The following is a 15639-nucleotide window of genomic DNA, read 5'->3' on the forward strand; positions in this document are numbered from 1 at the left end:
TCTAGCTAATCCCTAAATGTGTATTTTTCTTTTTTACATCACTTCCTGTGATGTTTTATTTGACAGGAGTCTCAAACAGGAGGCTGGGGCTGCACTCACTCCCTTCCATCGTCTCCTGGAACAGGACTTCATCAAGGGGCAGCATTGCAGTTACTTTCTACAGTTTCTTGCATCAACGCCTCCTCTGAAGATGTCCTGGATCCATGGTCATGTTCATAGAATCTGTGGGAAAGGTGAGTGCAGCGCCGGCTCTCCTCTTCCTTGTACTGGCCGATACTGATGCTGAGGAGTATGTGATCATCCTCTTCAGTCTACTGTAAGTTCTGTCCCCTCTATGCACCGTGATACACAGATTAAGTTTGAAACGTATCCCCTATACCGATCACTGGGGGTCCAACTACTGAAACCGCCACCAATCCTGAGAACCAGGGCTCTTAAAAGGTTGACGATGCTCACTTCTGCTCCATTCTTCCTCAATAGGTCCTCCAGAGGTAGCCAAGCACTACATTCAGCTGATCTTCAGCACTCCTATTAGAACGAATGGAGTGGAAGTACACCTGATCAGCCACTTCTCCATCCACACAGTGCTCTTGAGAGCCCTAGTTTTCAAGATCAGTTAGCCCCCCATCAATTGGGAAGTTATTCCCAGTCCCACAGACACAGATAGGGGATAACTTTCAAGCTTGAGAATACCCCTTTTAAGCTTTTCTTCCAATCTACACTCTAATAAAGCTCACCCAGCCATTTCCCCTCTTAAAACTTAGAAGCAGATGCTTTCCCCTCTGTACACTCTGATCTGCCATATACATCTTCCTCTCCTCCCTACTGGGATCTCTAACACTGATGTGAAGGAGCGCAGGAAGAGGTAATACTGTCGGTTGTGCTATGCTTACCCGTTATCAGCCAACAGAACCAGAAGATGGACAGCGTGGAGAAGAACAAGAAAAACAAGATTAACTTGTCACTTGACAGTAGCGTCACAAGTGCGCATCCAATTAAGAGGAATAGTACTCCTTGCACCAGCACGTAGACAGGGATGTGTTTCTCCAGCGCACACTCACCCAAGTAGAATGTCCCTGTGTGAAGGCAAATCATTAATCCCACTCCACGTACAACATATCCTAAAAACGTAACTAATTGGTGCTCTGAAAAAGGCTATTACTATTAAATATTGCACGGAATGTATATTAAGGTAGGCGAGTGTTTCCTAACCAGTGGTTCTCTCGCTCCCAACTATTGATAATTGCAGATACTATTTTGCAATATTAGCACTAGTGAGTTTTTACGATTCCGAGAACTTGGTACTCGCCCAAGTAGAACTAGAGGAAAAGTGATACAATGGCCTTATGTTTATTAAGCGTCTTCCCTTTAATCATTTATAAGCTTCATCTACATGTCGACAGCTGGCTGGTCTGTTTCAATGACTTTACGTTGATTCCAGACGATTTTTCTTGGCAGATTCTTTTTATAGGGGTTGTCCAATTTGGACCGTTCCTACTTGTTAGAAGTGTCCCTTGACAATCAGATCATAACAAAGTGTCCTCTAGATAAAACCATCTATCATCTTATATCTATGAGGAAACCAGGCAGAAGATGTTCAATTTAATTGCGCTGCCAACAAGGGAGAAATTAAAGGGGTTGGCCACTTTATCCTTAGGTTAACCAATGTATTGTGTGGCACTTACTAATATATAAGTATTACAAGTAAGTGCATCCTTCCTCATAGACTGCACTGCTCTCCAGGACTCACAATGGCTGCAGATGGAGGAACAAGTGACCAGATGTGTCCACCAGCATTCAGCTTTCCCATGTACTGTGTTTTTCAATTGAAAGAGATTGATGGAGAGGTCTGTAGGGGTCGACCCTGCTAAGGGTCGGATCAAGACTCCTCAGCCCGTGCGACCCTTGCACTCCTCCATCAGCGGCCAGGACCGATGTGCGGAGGATGCCACTACTAAGTGACTAGGTCAATCTAAAATATTAATTGGGTTTCCCTGTTTTTTTTTTAAATACTAAAGCAAGTCCTACACTTTAGATTGCTATCAGTCAAATAACAGCGGGAACATTTCTTCCAACAGATTGAGCAAAAGAATAAGCCACTGCCAGACTCCTCGCTCACAGGAACAAAGACATAAAGGGGCTGTCCGGTTTTAGGACACAAGTCTGCAGTCACATTATGCGACTGCAGACTTGTGAATCGTCACAGCGCTCTATCAGCATTCCCTGGTTCCAGCGCCGATCATGTGACCAAAAGTATGTGTTTTGCATGCTTCCAGCCACATTCCGACTAGACGTTTCTGGCCTCACTCAATACACTGCACTCAGAGAGGCCATTCAAGTCTAGTTGGCACGGGACCGCATGTATGCAAATCACATACTTGGGGTCACACGCCCGCCGCTTCCGTAGTGACTGCAGACCTATAGCCTAAGGCTGGACAATCCCTTTAAGCATGTTGAAGTCCAAAATGTCCAAAATATTATTTTGGGGCAACTCTTCCTTCATGCTGTGAAAGGATCCAATCTCTCTCAGCCAGAGTCTAATTAGAAAGGTGCTAAGAAGCCCCAAGTCTTACTAAAGGCCCCGTCACACTAAGCGATGCAGCAGCGATCCCGACAACGATACGACCTGTCAGGGATCGTTGCTGCATCGCTAATACATCGCTGGTGAGCTGTCAAACAGGCAGGCTCACCAGCGATGAGGGGAGCAGCGATATCGTGGAAAGAATCGTTCCACGATGTCCTGCTCCCGTTCCAGCCTGCTGCTTAAGCAGGAGCAGGCTGGTAACTATGGTAAACATCGGGTTACTAAGTGCGCGTGTGCCCCTAGTAACCAGCTGTTTACCATGGATACCACTCTGCTACCGTGCGCGGGAGCCTCCACTCACCGTAGCAGAGTGGTATCTATGGTAAACAGCGGGTTACTAAGTGCGCGCGTGCCCCTAGTAACCCGATGTTTACCATAGTTACCAGCCAGATCGTTGGTCCCGCTGGTCACACACAGCGATGTGTGCTGGCCAGCGGGAGGCCAACGACCAAAAAATGGTCCAGGACACTTTGCAACGATCAGCGACCTCACAGCAGGGGCCTGATAGTTGCAAAGTGTCACACATAGCGACAGCGCTGGTGAGGTCGCTGGTGAGTCACCAAAACCGTGACACAGCAGCGATCTCGCTAGCGATATCGCTTAGTGTGACGGGGCCTTAAGAGATACAGTTGAAACCAGTTTCCATACACTATATAAAAAGACACATATGGATGTTTTTCTCAATATCTGACATGAAATCAGAATAAACCTTTCCCGTTTTAGGTCAATTAGGATTACAATAATTTTTAATATTTGCAAAATGCCAGAATAATGAGAGAGAGAGAATGATTTAAGGCATTTTTATTACTTACTGCAAAGTCAAAAGTTTATATACACTAAGATTACTATGCCTTTAAACAATTCTGGACTGCCCATATGATGATGTCGTGTTTAGAAGCAACATCTGAGTTAATTAGAGACACAACTGTGGATGTATTTTAATGCACACCTTAAAATCACTGCTTCTTTGTGTAGCATCATGGGAAAGTCCAAAGAAATCAGCCAAGATATCAGGAAGAGAATTGTGGACTTGCACAAGAACAAAGACCTTAATTTTTGGAGACATGTCCTGTGGTCTGATGAAACTAAAATTGAACTTTTTGGCCATAATGACCATCATTATGTTTGGAGGAAAAAGAGAGAATCTTGGAAGCCTAAAAACACCATCCCAACTGTGAAACACAGGGGTGGCAGCATCATGTTGTGGGGTAGTTTTCCTGCAGGAGGGGCTGGTGCACTTCACAAAATAGATGATATCATGAGAAAAGAAGATTATGTGGCAATACTAAAGCAAAATCTCAATACATCAGCCAGGAAGTTAAAGCTTGGGCAGAAATGGGTCTTCCAAATGGACAATGACCAGAAGCATACTGCCAAAATGGTAACAAAGTGGCTTAAGGATAACAAAGTCCATGTTTTGAAGTGGCCATCACAAAGCCCTGATCTCAATCCTATTGAAAATTTATGGGCAAAGCTGAAAAGGCTGCGAGCAAGGCGACCTACAAACCTGGATCAGTTACACCAGTTTTGGAGGAATGGGCCCAAATTCCGACCAACTATTGTGAGAAGCTTGTGGAAGGATATCCCAAACGTTTGACCCAAGTCATTCAGTTTAAGGTACCAAGTACTAATGAAATGTATGTAAACTTTTGACTTTGGAGTAAGTAATAAAAATGCCTTAAAATATTCTCTCTCTCATTATTCTGGCATTTGAAAATATTAAAAATGATGATAATCCTAATTTAAAACGGGAAAGGTTTATTCTGATTTCATGTCAGATATTGAGAAAAACATCATATGTGTCTTTTTATATAGTGTATGGAAACTTCTGGTTTGAACTGTATATAATGAAATGTGGGAAAAGTAAATAAATGGTGCAGTGTGGCTAAATCAATGCAGGTATAAATCCTCGGGTGCTTACTCGGGATTGTTTTTGTCTAATAATTTTGTTCAAACTTTCAAAACCAATATATTTGAAGATAAAAAAAAACAGGCAGGAATGGAAGACATCTGAAAGGGGATAATACTTTTCCAGAGAACAAAAGTTTTTTTTAAATAAAGTAAAATGCAGATAAAACAGTAACTTTCCCCATCTTGTAGCAAAGCAATCGATTCTTTTCTAAATTTGCATTTCCTTTTAAAATTGGTCATATGGTTACAAAACAAATTGCAATCAACATGATACCATTAGTCTGAAAAGTGATCTAAACCCCCCCCCCCCACGCTCCCCAAAAAAAAATATGTCCATTTTTCCATAAGAGAAAGGATGCAGATCTTGGACGTTATGATACAATGGATCTAGGCAGTTCCCTATTTAATTTCAGACCTTCATGGAAAAGGATCTTACGCAATAGGTGATAACAGAGAGTAACGGATAGGTGTTAAGTATTGGTTGTTAAAGAAAGACCTTTTAGTATTAACACCTTGAATCATAAAATTCAATCTCTTTATGATGATCATTGGCTCATAAAAGTTTATAAAGTTAAAATAGCGCATTTAAGGAGTAGTCATAAGTGGGTCAGATTGCAAAAAGACTGATTTCTACTGCGACCATTAAGGAGATGCTTATACGGCCTATAGTTTTTCCTCCCAAATCCCCCATGTTCGAACGAGTTTAGGAAAAGGTGAATATTTTGGAAGTTTTATCTCCTAGAAGAGAAAATTATCAACATGTTAAAATCTATCCATAGACATCTGTCCAGTAGGGAATGGTTGGGACACCCCAATACCTCTGATTAGGCGTTTATTCTATACTGCCGAAGCTGTAAATACCGTACAGGGTTATATGGATAGGCTTGCCAGCAATGCTGCACAACCAGGGGCGTAATGATTGTGGTTGCATAGGGAGTGACTGGGCCCATGCGTTAAGGGGGCACGCTGACACCAGCGCCTATTTCAGCTGGATGTGCTTCCAAAGATGCATAATTATACCAGAAAGGGGTTCAGAATAGAGGACATTATTACAGGAAGGAGCCTGGGAGGGGGACATTATTATAGGAAGGGCCCCAGGATGGGGGCACATTGTTACTCAATGGGAAACATTATACCAGAAGGGGCACAGGATGGGGGATATTATACCAGGAAAGGGACCAGGATGAGCATAATTATATCAAGAAGGGGCACAGGACAGGGGGCATTATTACGGGAAGGGGCCTGTGATGGGACATTATTACAGGAGGGGGCCCATGATGTGAGCATATTATTACATGATGGGGGATATTATTCTAGGAAGGGGCCCAGGATGAGCATAATTATACCAAGAAGAGGCACAGAACAGGGGCATTATTACAGGTAGGGGCTTGGGATGGGGGCATTATTACAGGAAGGGGCCTGGGATGGGGGCATTAGTGGACATTACTATAGTAAGGGGTCCAGGATAGGGGGTATTATTATGGGAGGGTGCCCAGGATGGAGGTCATTATTACAGGAAGGGGCTCAGGATGGGGGATATTATTACTGGAAGGGGGCCAAGATGTAAGACATTATTACAGGAAGGGGCCCAGTATGGCGGACATTATTACAAGAAGGGGCACTGGGATAAGGGACTTTATTTCTTGAAGGGGCCCAGGATTGGGGACATTATTATATTACAGGAAGGAACCCATGATGGGGGATATTATTCCAGGATGGGGCCCATGATGGGAGACATTATTATGTGGGGGTGAACATGTATGTCTTTACAGGATCGAGATTTTGCATCACTGTGCACAATGATAGATGGGGTTCAATTTAGACAAGAATACAGTTATAAATATTAGGGCAAAAAAATAAATATACTGTTTGTACCCGAGTCTGCAATGGTTAGGAATTTGGGCATAATAATAACAAAATAAAGCATTCAATGCTACATCAAAAGCTAAAAAGATATAGTCTCATATTAGCAAAGGAATAACTCAGATAGAGAAATGTATTTTTACACCTTTTATAAAGCACTGGCACTGATACATTTTGAATGTGAAGTCTTAAGAAAAGTCATAAGAAAGATAACAAAGAGACGGAGAGAAGCCAAAGAATGGAGAACTAAATTAAGGTAAAGAAGTTAAAAAGCTGAGTTGTGATAATGATATCTAAATACGAATATGATAATAAGAAAAATAAAACAATAAATTAATCTTTTTGCAGGCAACTCTGATAACGTGAGGACACTGTTTGCAGTAAAAAAAAAAAAGTGATTTTATCGCAACGTATGATTGCATTAAATTACTGCCAAAGTCTTTAAAGCTACAGAATATGTTTTTGGAGGGATGTGGAAATAACCAAAAATATAGATAGATTTAAACAATCTATTTGTCCATTTCCAAAAATTAAACAACAGAAAAAAAGTTTCTAAAAACACTCAGACATTTCAGTCTTAGGACTCACAAGCTTTAAGGAAAGTTGGCTTCTGTAAGGAATAAAAGACATTCCCTCCAGGCGGGAGCCGAATGGACGAAAGAATGAAAAGAACAAATTTATAAAGTTACAATGTTTCCAAACTCCACACAGTACACGTTCTTTTGGATCCTTTTATGGATAAGGATAAGGAAGCAATAGCTGTTGCATCTCAGCTGTGGATATGAGTTTATTAAAAATAAAAAAAATACTCCACCCTCCTGTTTTACCATTTGCATTTCCAGCCTTAGAGACAACATGTTTGTGTCCTACAAGACTATGAGTCTCTGCTTTGGCAAATATCATTTCACTCTGTGCTGTGCCAGATTATGATCGTTCTCATGGGTTGAGAAGTAACAAGCATCTGTTTCTTCTGTGCTAATTCCTCCTTTAGATCCCTAGTTTTCCATCCAATATCCTGTGTATATCTTGAAATGATCTTTATCAGGATCTCGGTCAGGACTTCCTTGCCCTTCGTGCATATCTCTAGTTGTAGTCTATATTAAAGGGGTTTTATCAAACTGCAAATACTTGTAAAAACAAACAACTTTACAATTTCCTCTTTTCAAGAATGGAAGGATTTTTAATTTTATTGTTATTTATTATGTATTACTGTTATTCATTTTATTGTTTGCTGCTACGTTACCGGCCACCTCTGCAGTCTATCAGCGGTGGCCGGTCTCCTAGGCAAGGAGGCAAGCTGCTCTGAATTTGCCATTTTTACACTTTTATCATCTTATTATGTCCCCCCTCCCCATCTCTTCTCATATAGACTTCTTATAAATTAAGAACTCAGTAACTTACCAATGATGATGAAAGAAATCCCGGCTATGCACAGCACGGCAATCCCAAGACACACACCCACTGCAAAAAAAAGAAAAAAAATCAGAAATGAGTGTTTAATACTTAATCTCCTACAATATAAGGCTGATAGAATTATATTAAGATATATATAATCCTGCATAAACGCTAACAAAATAAATAACTGATTTATTGACCTGTTTACGCAGCGCAGAACGGAGTGTGGGCTGCTGCTGTTGGAGCTTATGTGTGGCACGCATGGCAGAAACCTACGCAATGCTAAACAGAAAAGGGCAGTGCGTGCTAATTTCTATACTGACTAATTATCTAAATGATGTGGGAAAAGGAAAGCCGGGGATGGAAAGCAAAACTTGTGACTACAGCTGCGTCTAAACACAATGCAGGTAGTCATTGAAGTCGTTACAAAGAGTAATTTTAATGAATTACGAATTATGTCTTGCTGATAAAATACGAGGCTCTATTCACATTGCTGTTTTCTTTTGTTCAGTGCTTTCTCTCGGTGGGGGAATATTTTAGCAGAGGATCCAAATGTATTTTATGCACGAGGCACAACTTGCTTGGCTTTGACTATTCCACTACTTTTCCTACTAAAGTCAATTCGGTAAAAAAAAACAAAACAAAAAAAGTCACTGCTTCCAATCCAAGTCTACTTGTTAAAAATAGCCTCTTTATTTCCTTGGAAGAAAAAAATTAAATGATGGTGACTCTTTAAATCTTTATATTGGGTGAAGCATAGTGGGTATTTAAACCATTAGGTGTCACGCTGGTGGGTGTGGACCCACATTCACGGACCAGGGAGAGTCTGGAGGGGAGTAACCAAGCGAACTCTTGGGTTTTCACTAGAGCACCCAATGGTGGGGTTAGACCTGAGCCACAGATGGACGCCAGGTAACACTCAAGGACAGATCCTGGTACCGCAGCAGCTGATCCCAAGGGTCAGGACAGTAGACACGAACTCGGAGTCCAAAGCTGGACCGGATTCTGATGTAACAGATATTGGAGCTGGTTCAGACGGGACCGACTCTGGTGCTGGTACAGATAATGCGAGTCTCAAGCACAGGTCCTGGTTCAGGTACCGCCAGAGCGATTTCAGGATCAGGTACTGCAGGAGCGGATTCAGGTTCAGGTACCGCAGATGGGGCTTCAGGTTCAGGTACCGCCGGAGCAGATTCAGGTTCAGGAACCGAAGGAGCGGATTCAGGTCGAGGTACCGCAGGTACCGCAGGTGGGGCTTCAGGTTCAGGTACCGCAGATGGGGCTTCAGGTTCAGATACCGCCAGGGCGGATTCAGGTTCATGTACTGCCGGCGCGGGTTCAGGTTCATGCCCGCAAGTGTGGCTTCTGATTCAGGTACTGCTGGAGCAGATTCAGGTTCAGGAGCGCCGGAGCGGATTCAGGTTCAGGACCGCAGGAGGGGCTTCAGGTTCAGGTACCGCCAGAGCGGATTCAGGTTCATTTACCGTAGGTGGGGCTTCAAGTTCAAGTACTGCTGGAGCAGATTCAGGTTCAGGACCGCAGGTGAGGCTTCAGGTTCAGGTATCGCCGGAGGTGCTGGGCTGTCTCCAGGTGATCATTGTCCCAGGTGATTACTCAGCTACTTAGCTGGGCTGTTAGTCCCAGACCTCTGCCAGCTGTAGCTTCAGATAAGTGTGTTTGGTTTTCTCTGTGCCTAGTGTTTTGCTTGATGATCTTTCGTTGCCTGACCTTGGACCTCGTTCTGACCATCTGTCTGTTTAACCCCTTTGTTCTGATCCGCTACCTTCCTGGTATTTTAACTTTGGACCATTACCTGACTACGCCTTTGCCTCTTCCTTCTGTTTATGATGTACCCCCTGGCTTTTGACCTCGGACTCCTTGACTATCCCAATTCACGGCTTGTCCGTGAGAAGTGACTCAGCGTCACAGGCAGTACTCAATGTGAACTGCAAAATGATGAACATTGCAGTCATGGACCTAAAATGAATGAGTTTTTGCCAGAATTCTGGAGTAAAATCTTGATAATTTGCCCAAGTGCATTCAGAGAGGCAGAACATTCCTCAGACGACCATTAATAATCTCAGCGATGGCAGCCAAGGTTGTAAGTGCAGGTATTTCTGCATGTGGCACTCATACTCCATACTGAATAAATCGAGATGTTTTGAAAATGTTGTTTCCATTTTTGCATCATTTCCATATTATTAACTTGTTTATCGATCCTGCAATTTCCATAACCCCACGACTTTTCCTTCTTGGTGTTGCAATTTCAATGTTGTGGAGTGTATATTAGTGAAATCTTTACTTTTGGATTCATTGGAATATTTTAGGAATTCATTCCTAGCAAACCTGGAATCATACTTAGAAGGTCCACTATATTTTGGAATATTCTTCTTACGCCCATCTCATAAAAAGGTTGTCTAAAGAATTCTTGTGAGGAGCTCACCGTTCTGCCGTCTCCTGGCTTCCTGATTGCCAGCAGTGGTGCTCTTCTTACGACTGATATTTAAAACCAGCGGTTGCGTTGCCAACACAAACTGTGCACTGTCTCATGCTGTAGCTTTACTTCTGCATCATTAAAGGATAGCAGGGGCACTGAAGCTAGCTGATCTAATAATCCAGACAGTTTACGAGCAGCACTTGCAAGCTCTATAACAAATAGCTTGTAAGCACTGCACTCCTTGCCTAGGAGACCAGCCACCTCTAATAGATTGCAACAATGGCCACAGGGGTCGACATACAGTGCAGACCAAAAGTTTGGACACACCTTCTCATTTAACGATTTTTCTGTATTTTCATGACTATGAAAATTGTACATTCACACTGAAGGCATCAAAACTATGAATTAACACATGTGGAATTATATACTTAACAAAAAAGTGTGAAACAACTGAAAATATGTCTTATATTCTAGGTTCTTCAAAGTAGCCACCTTTTGCTTTGATGACTGTTTTGCACACTCTTGGCATTCTCTTGATGAGCTTCAAGAGGTAGTCACTGGAAATGGTTTTCACTTCACAGGTGTGCCCTGTCGGGTTTAATAAGTGGGATTTCTTGCCTTATAAATGGGGTTGGGACCATCAGTTGTGTTGTGCAGAAGTCTGGTGGATACACAGCTGATAGTCCTACTGAATAGACTGTTAGAATTTGTATTATGGCAAGAAAAAAGCAGCTAAGTAAAGAAAAACGAGTGGCCATCATTACTTTAAGAAATGAAGGTCAGTCAGTCCGAAAATTCACCCTACACTTATAGGAAGGACCTATAAGACAGCTGTTCGTTGAGGCCGTGAGGAGCCATTGTCCGCAGCCTAAAGATCCACTTCATCTCCCTTTGCAGAATCAGTTTGTCCCAGTCGCCCCCTCTTGGCGGGACCATTACTGGTGATGGACAGCTCAGCCGCCCAATCGGAGACTGGGATGTGCTGAGCTGTCAGAGTGTTGAGTGACAGTTCAGCCGTCCAATCAGGGTCAGGATGTGCCGGGGCTTCCTCCATGTGTCTGTTATTGGAGTGATTACCTGGCTATTTAGCTGGGTCTCTGCCTCCAACTACTGCCAGTCATAGCTTTGCCCAAATGCTGTGCGCTTGCTCTGTTCTCTGTGTTCCTGTATTTGATCTTTGCTGCCCAACCCTGGACCTTGCCTTTGATCATCCTTTTGCCTAGCCCTTTTGTCTTGATCCGCTACCTTCCCGGAATTCTGACCTCGGACTGTGACCTGACTACACCTTTGCCTTATCCCTTTGTTTATGATGATCCCTCTTGGCATCTGACCCCGGACCTCTTGACTACCCAGCATCACAGCTTGTTTGATAATGAGTACACAATGGCATTAAAAATTCTTCTGTTCTTGAGAACGGAGAGGATTTTTAATACGAGGTAAATTGCAAAGTTGTCTGTTTTGACAAGTGACGCGCCCCTGGGCCTGTGTCGCGCTGCGATGCGCACGCGGGAGCTTACCCGGAGCCGGATCTCTTGAGGGTTGTAGTCTCGTGGCGGCGACCCGGTCCGTGCCCAGGGAGTCAAACTGAGCGGCGATGTACTAGCAGTAGATGGTTGGTGACTACGCCACCCGTTGAATGCAGCTATGGAGCTGCCGCTGCAGGGCAGACCGCTGAGGCCGGTGGAAGGATGGTGCAGCGTGGATGGTATAACCCCCAACGGGAGGGGTATGGCCTCAGGGCAGCCGACGTGGATGATGGGGGTAGCAGGAACCACTCAGAGACGGTGCGGTGTAGTTCAGGGTCTTTACTGGTGACAAAGAAAGACCCTCCCGGAGTACTTGCTAGTGATAGGGGCCTGGTCAGTCCTTGAGCAGATGGGATTTCCCCTGGCCAGGCGGAGTTGTAGGCCTTCCCAACTAACTGTACTCTTCTGGCTACCTTGCTAGAGGCGGGAATAAGTAGCCCACGTCCCTGAGTGTACCGTGTGGTGCTCACCCGTATGGCCGGTGACTCGGGGCCTTCTAATGGCTTCCGCTCCACGATGGCGGTGCTGGTCCCACGCGTGTGACCGTGCCTTCGGGCTTCTGGGCCAGAGGACCTGAAATCCTCTGCCGGACGGTTTCTGCTGCTGGGTAGGAGTTAGTCCCCACAGCCTCGGACTCCGGGTCCGGTTAGAAATCTTCTCAGTCAGGGCGAGCTCTGCAGCTGCCAGCCCCTGACTCGTTGTAACACTGCTCCCCACAGAGCTCCTGATGTTTCTTGCTATGCTGCTTCTCTTCTCTACTCTTGTTCTGTCTTCTTTCTCACTCACTCTGCCTCAGCCCCGGGTTTATATAGGGGAAGTCCTTCCCCTCCCAAGACTGGGCAGGAGGTGTGGCATGCACAGGATCCCTGACCAAAGGACCTCCCACCTGCTCTCAGACGTAATATCTCTATCACTGTGGCAACCAGACCCCTGGGGTGTCACATTCCCCCCTAGTGAAATTTAGTACTCCGGGACTAAACATATTTTTTTTAGAAAAACATAACAAGGTATAGCAATAACAATACAATAAGAAAAACACATAAGATGGTTACGGCGTGTCCGCAACCGGGTGCAGTTTTGAAAAGTAAGGTGTCCATTTCACCAAAACAGGGAGACGTAACCAGGTAGGGGCCTGTCCTGCCCCGAGTCCTTAACAGTCTTTAGTCCATCCTGGGTTACGCTCCAACTATGTACAAGGATTCCCGGTAAATCCACCAAGGACTCCTAAAAATAACTGGAAACACAAAATTATACACAAGCAACAATACACAGATAAACATAAATAAAACAATTTATATACTTCAAATCCTCCAGCGTGCGGGTAACTGGCCTCTAGTGGCCCTAGTGGACCTACGGAGCTGACTGTCTGGCCCTGAACTACAGGGTGTAGGAGCTGTCAAGGGTAAACTGGGCAGCTGTCTACCGGCTCTTTGTCTCACTAGGGGTACGGCAGGCTCACTATAAGCAGAGGGTTGATCCTCCTGTTCTGCTTGTGTGGAGTCTTCTGCCTCCTGGACCGGCTGTTCTTCCAGCTCTACCTGTTGCTCCGTAGGTGCTTGGGATGCTGGTTGGAGGAAGGTGAGTACGGGTACCACAACTGCACCATTGACTTGAGTCCAAGACCGAGGGAAGTCCCCGAGCACAGTACTAACCATATCTTCCCTTTCCTCTACGGGTCGATGGTCTTCTTGTTCCTCTTCAGGGTTCCTCAGTTGTTCGGGACACTTCTTCAGGTGGTCCCGGGATACAATGGCGGTGGTTTCCCCTCCGTCTTTACTGATGGTACAAACCTTCGGGTTCTCGTGGCTTGAGGGCAGTACGGTGTACGGGTCCTTCTCCCACTGGTCATCCAACTTGTGGAGCCGTCTCTTCCTCTTCAAGACCTGCTCTCCGGGTACCAGGGGAACAGCGGGAGCATACTGGTTGTAAGTTTTCTCTTGTCTTTCCCTAGCCTGACAGAGACTTCGCTCCACGCTCTCCTGTACTCTCCGGTACTGCTGCTGCCTCTCTGTGTCCCAGTCTGTTTCTGGTGAAGTGTCCTCGGGTGTCAGGACTCCCATTTCCAGGTCAACAGGTAACTTACCAGGTCTTGCCCTCATTAGGTAAGCCGGGGTACAGTTGGTGGAACCTACCGGGATGTGGTTGTATAGGTCCACCAGATCGGGCAACTTCTCAGGCCACAGACTGCGTTCTTCCAGGGGCAACGTTTTTAGAAGATCCATTACCACCTGGTTCATTTTCTCACAAAGTCCATTAGTTTGCGGATGGTAGGGTGTCGTCCTTATCTTCCGGCAGCCATACAGATTGCAGAATTCCTGGAAGACCTCCGCTTCAAAGGCAGGTCCCTGGTCCGTCAGCACTTGGTCCGGGTACCCGTGTGGACGGCAAAAGTGCTGCTGGAAGGCTCTAGCTGCTGTTTGAGCCGTTAAGTCCTTGACGGGGACGACAACCAGAAACCGGGAGTAATGATCCACGATGGTTAACGCGTAGACGTAGCCACTTCTGCTTGGGGTCAGTTTTACATGATCCAAGGCTACCAGTTCCAACGGTTGCCGGGTGACGATGGACTGCAGGGGAGTCTTCTGGCTGGCACGGTCCTTCCTTCTCAGGTTGCACGGGCCACAGTCTCTGCACCACTTCTCAATGGTTCCCCTCATGCCTACCCAGTGGAACCGCTCGCGCAGCAGGAACTCCAGCTTCTTCCACCCGAAGTGCCCAGCTCCGTCGTGGTATGCCTCCATCACCATGGCTGCGTCCCTTCGTGGCACCACTACTTGCCAGAGTAATTCATGCGTCCGGGAGTTAACCATTCTGCGGCACAACTTCCCTTTGTAAAGGAACAGTCGACTCTTCTCTGCCCATAGTTGTTTGGCTTCCTCCGGAGCGTCTGGTTCAAGGCGAGCCTCCGGCCGAGTCAGCATCTCCTTCACCAGTCGGACGGCAGGGTCGCTGTCTTGCGTTTCCGCCCAGTTGTAGTGGGGTAAGGGGTTCAACGTAGCAGTCTGCTTACTCCTTACCTGGTGGGAATACTGAATAGTCCCATGACGGTGGAACGCAGGGAGTTCAACTTCTTCCAGTCCCTCCGGATCTTCTCCTCCGTCCGGCAGGTTGGGCATCCTGGACAGGGCGTCCGCGTTGGTATTGGAGCGTCCTGCCCGGTATTTGATTGTGAACTCGTAGTTGGACAGACGGGCCATCCACCTCTGCTCCAGGGCACCGAGTCTTGCCGTGTCCAGGTGTGTCAACGGGTTGTTATCCGTGTACACGGTGAACCGGGAAGAAGCGAGGTAATGCTTAAAGCGCTCGGTGACTGCCCATATTACGGCCAGGAACTCTAACTTAAATGAGCTGTAATTCTCGGGGTTCCTTTCGGTGGGTCGCAGTTTTCGGCTGGCGTAGGCGATTACTCGTTCCTTCCCCTGCTGGATCTGGGACAGTACGGCTCCTAGCCCGATGTTACTGGCGTCGGTGTAGAGGATAAAGGGCTGGCTATAATCCGGGTACGCCAGGATTTCGTCCCCCGTGAGGGCCATCTTCAGCTGGCGGAAGGACTCTTCTTCCAGCTCCTCCCATTTGAAGGGCGGCTTCTGGTTCTTGGCCTTCCGGGACTGGCCTATCAGGAGGTCCTGCATAGGTGCTGCCTTTTTGGTGAAACCGGGAATAAACCTTCGGTAGTAGCTTACCAACCCGAGGAACTGCCGCACTTCTTTTACGCTGGAGGGGCTTGGCCATTCCTTAATTGCGGTGATCTTATCAGGGTCGGGAGCCACTCCGTCAGCGCTCACCACGTGTCCCAGGTACTGCACCTTTGGTTTCAGGAGGTGACACTTGGAGGGTTTCACCTTTAGGCCGTAACTTGCCAGAGCTTCGAACACTTCCGCCAGGTGTTTCAGGTGGTCCTCATACGTCTTGGAATATACGAT

Source organism: Phyllobates terribilis, unplaced genomic scaffold (assembly GCF_046119375.1).
Source record: "Phyllobates terribilis strain yellow unplaced genomic scaffold, ASM4611937v1 Scaffold_13__5_contigs__length_258822181, whole genome shotgun sequence".
In the NCBI taxonomy this organism is placed as follows: domain Eukaryota; kingdom Metazoa; phylum Chordata; class Amphibia; order Anura; family Dendrobatidae; genus Phyllobates; species Phyllobates terribilis.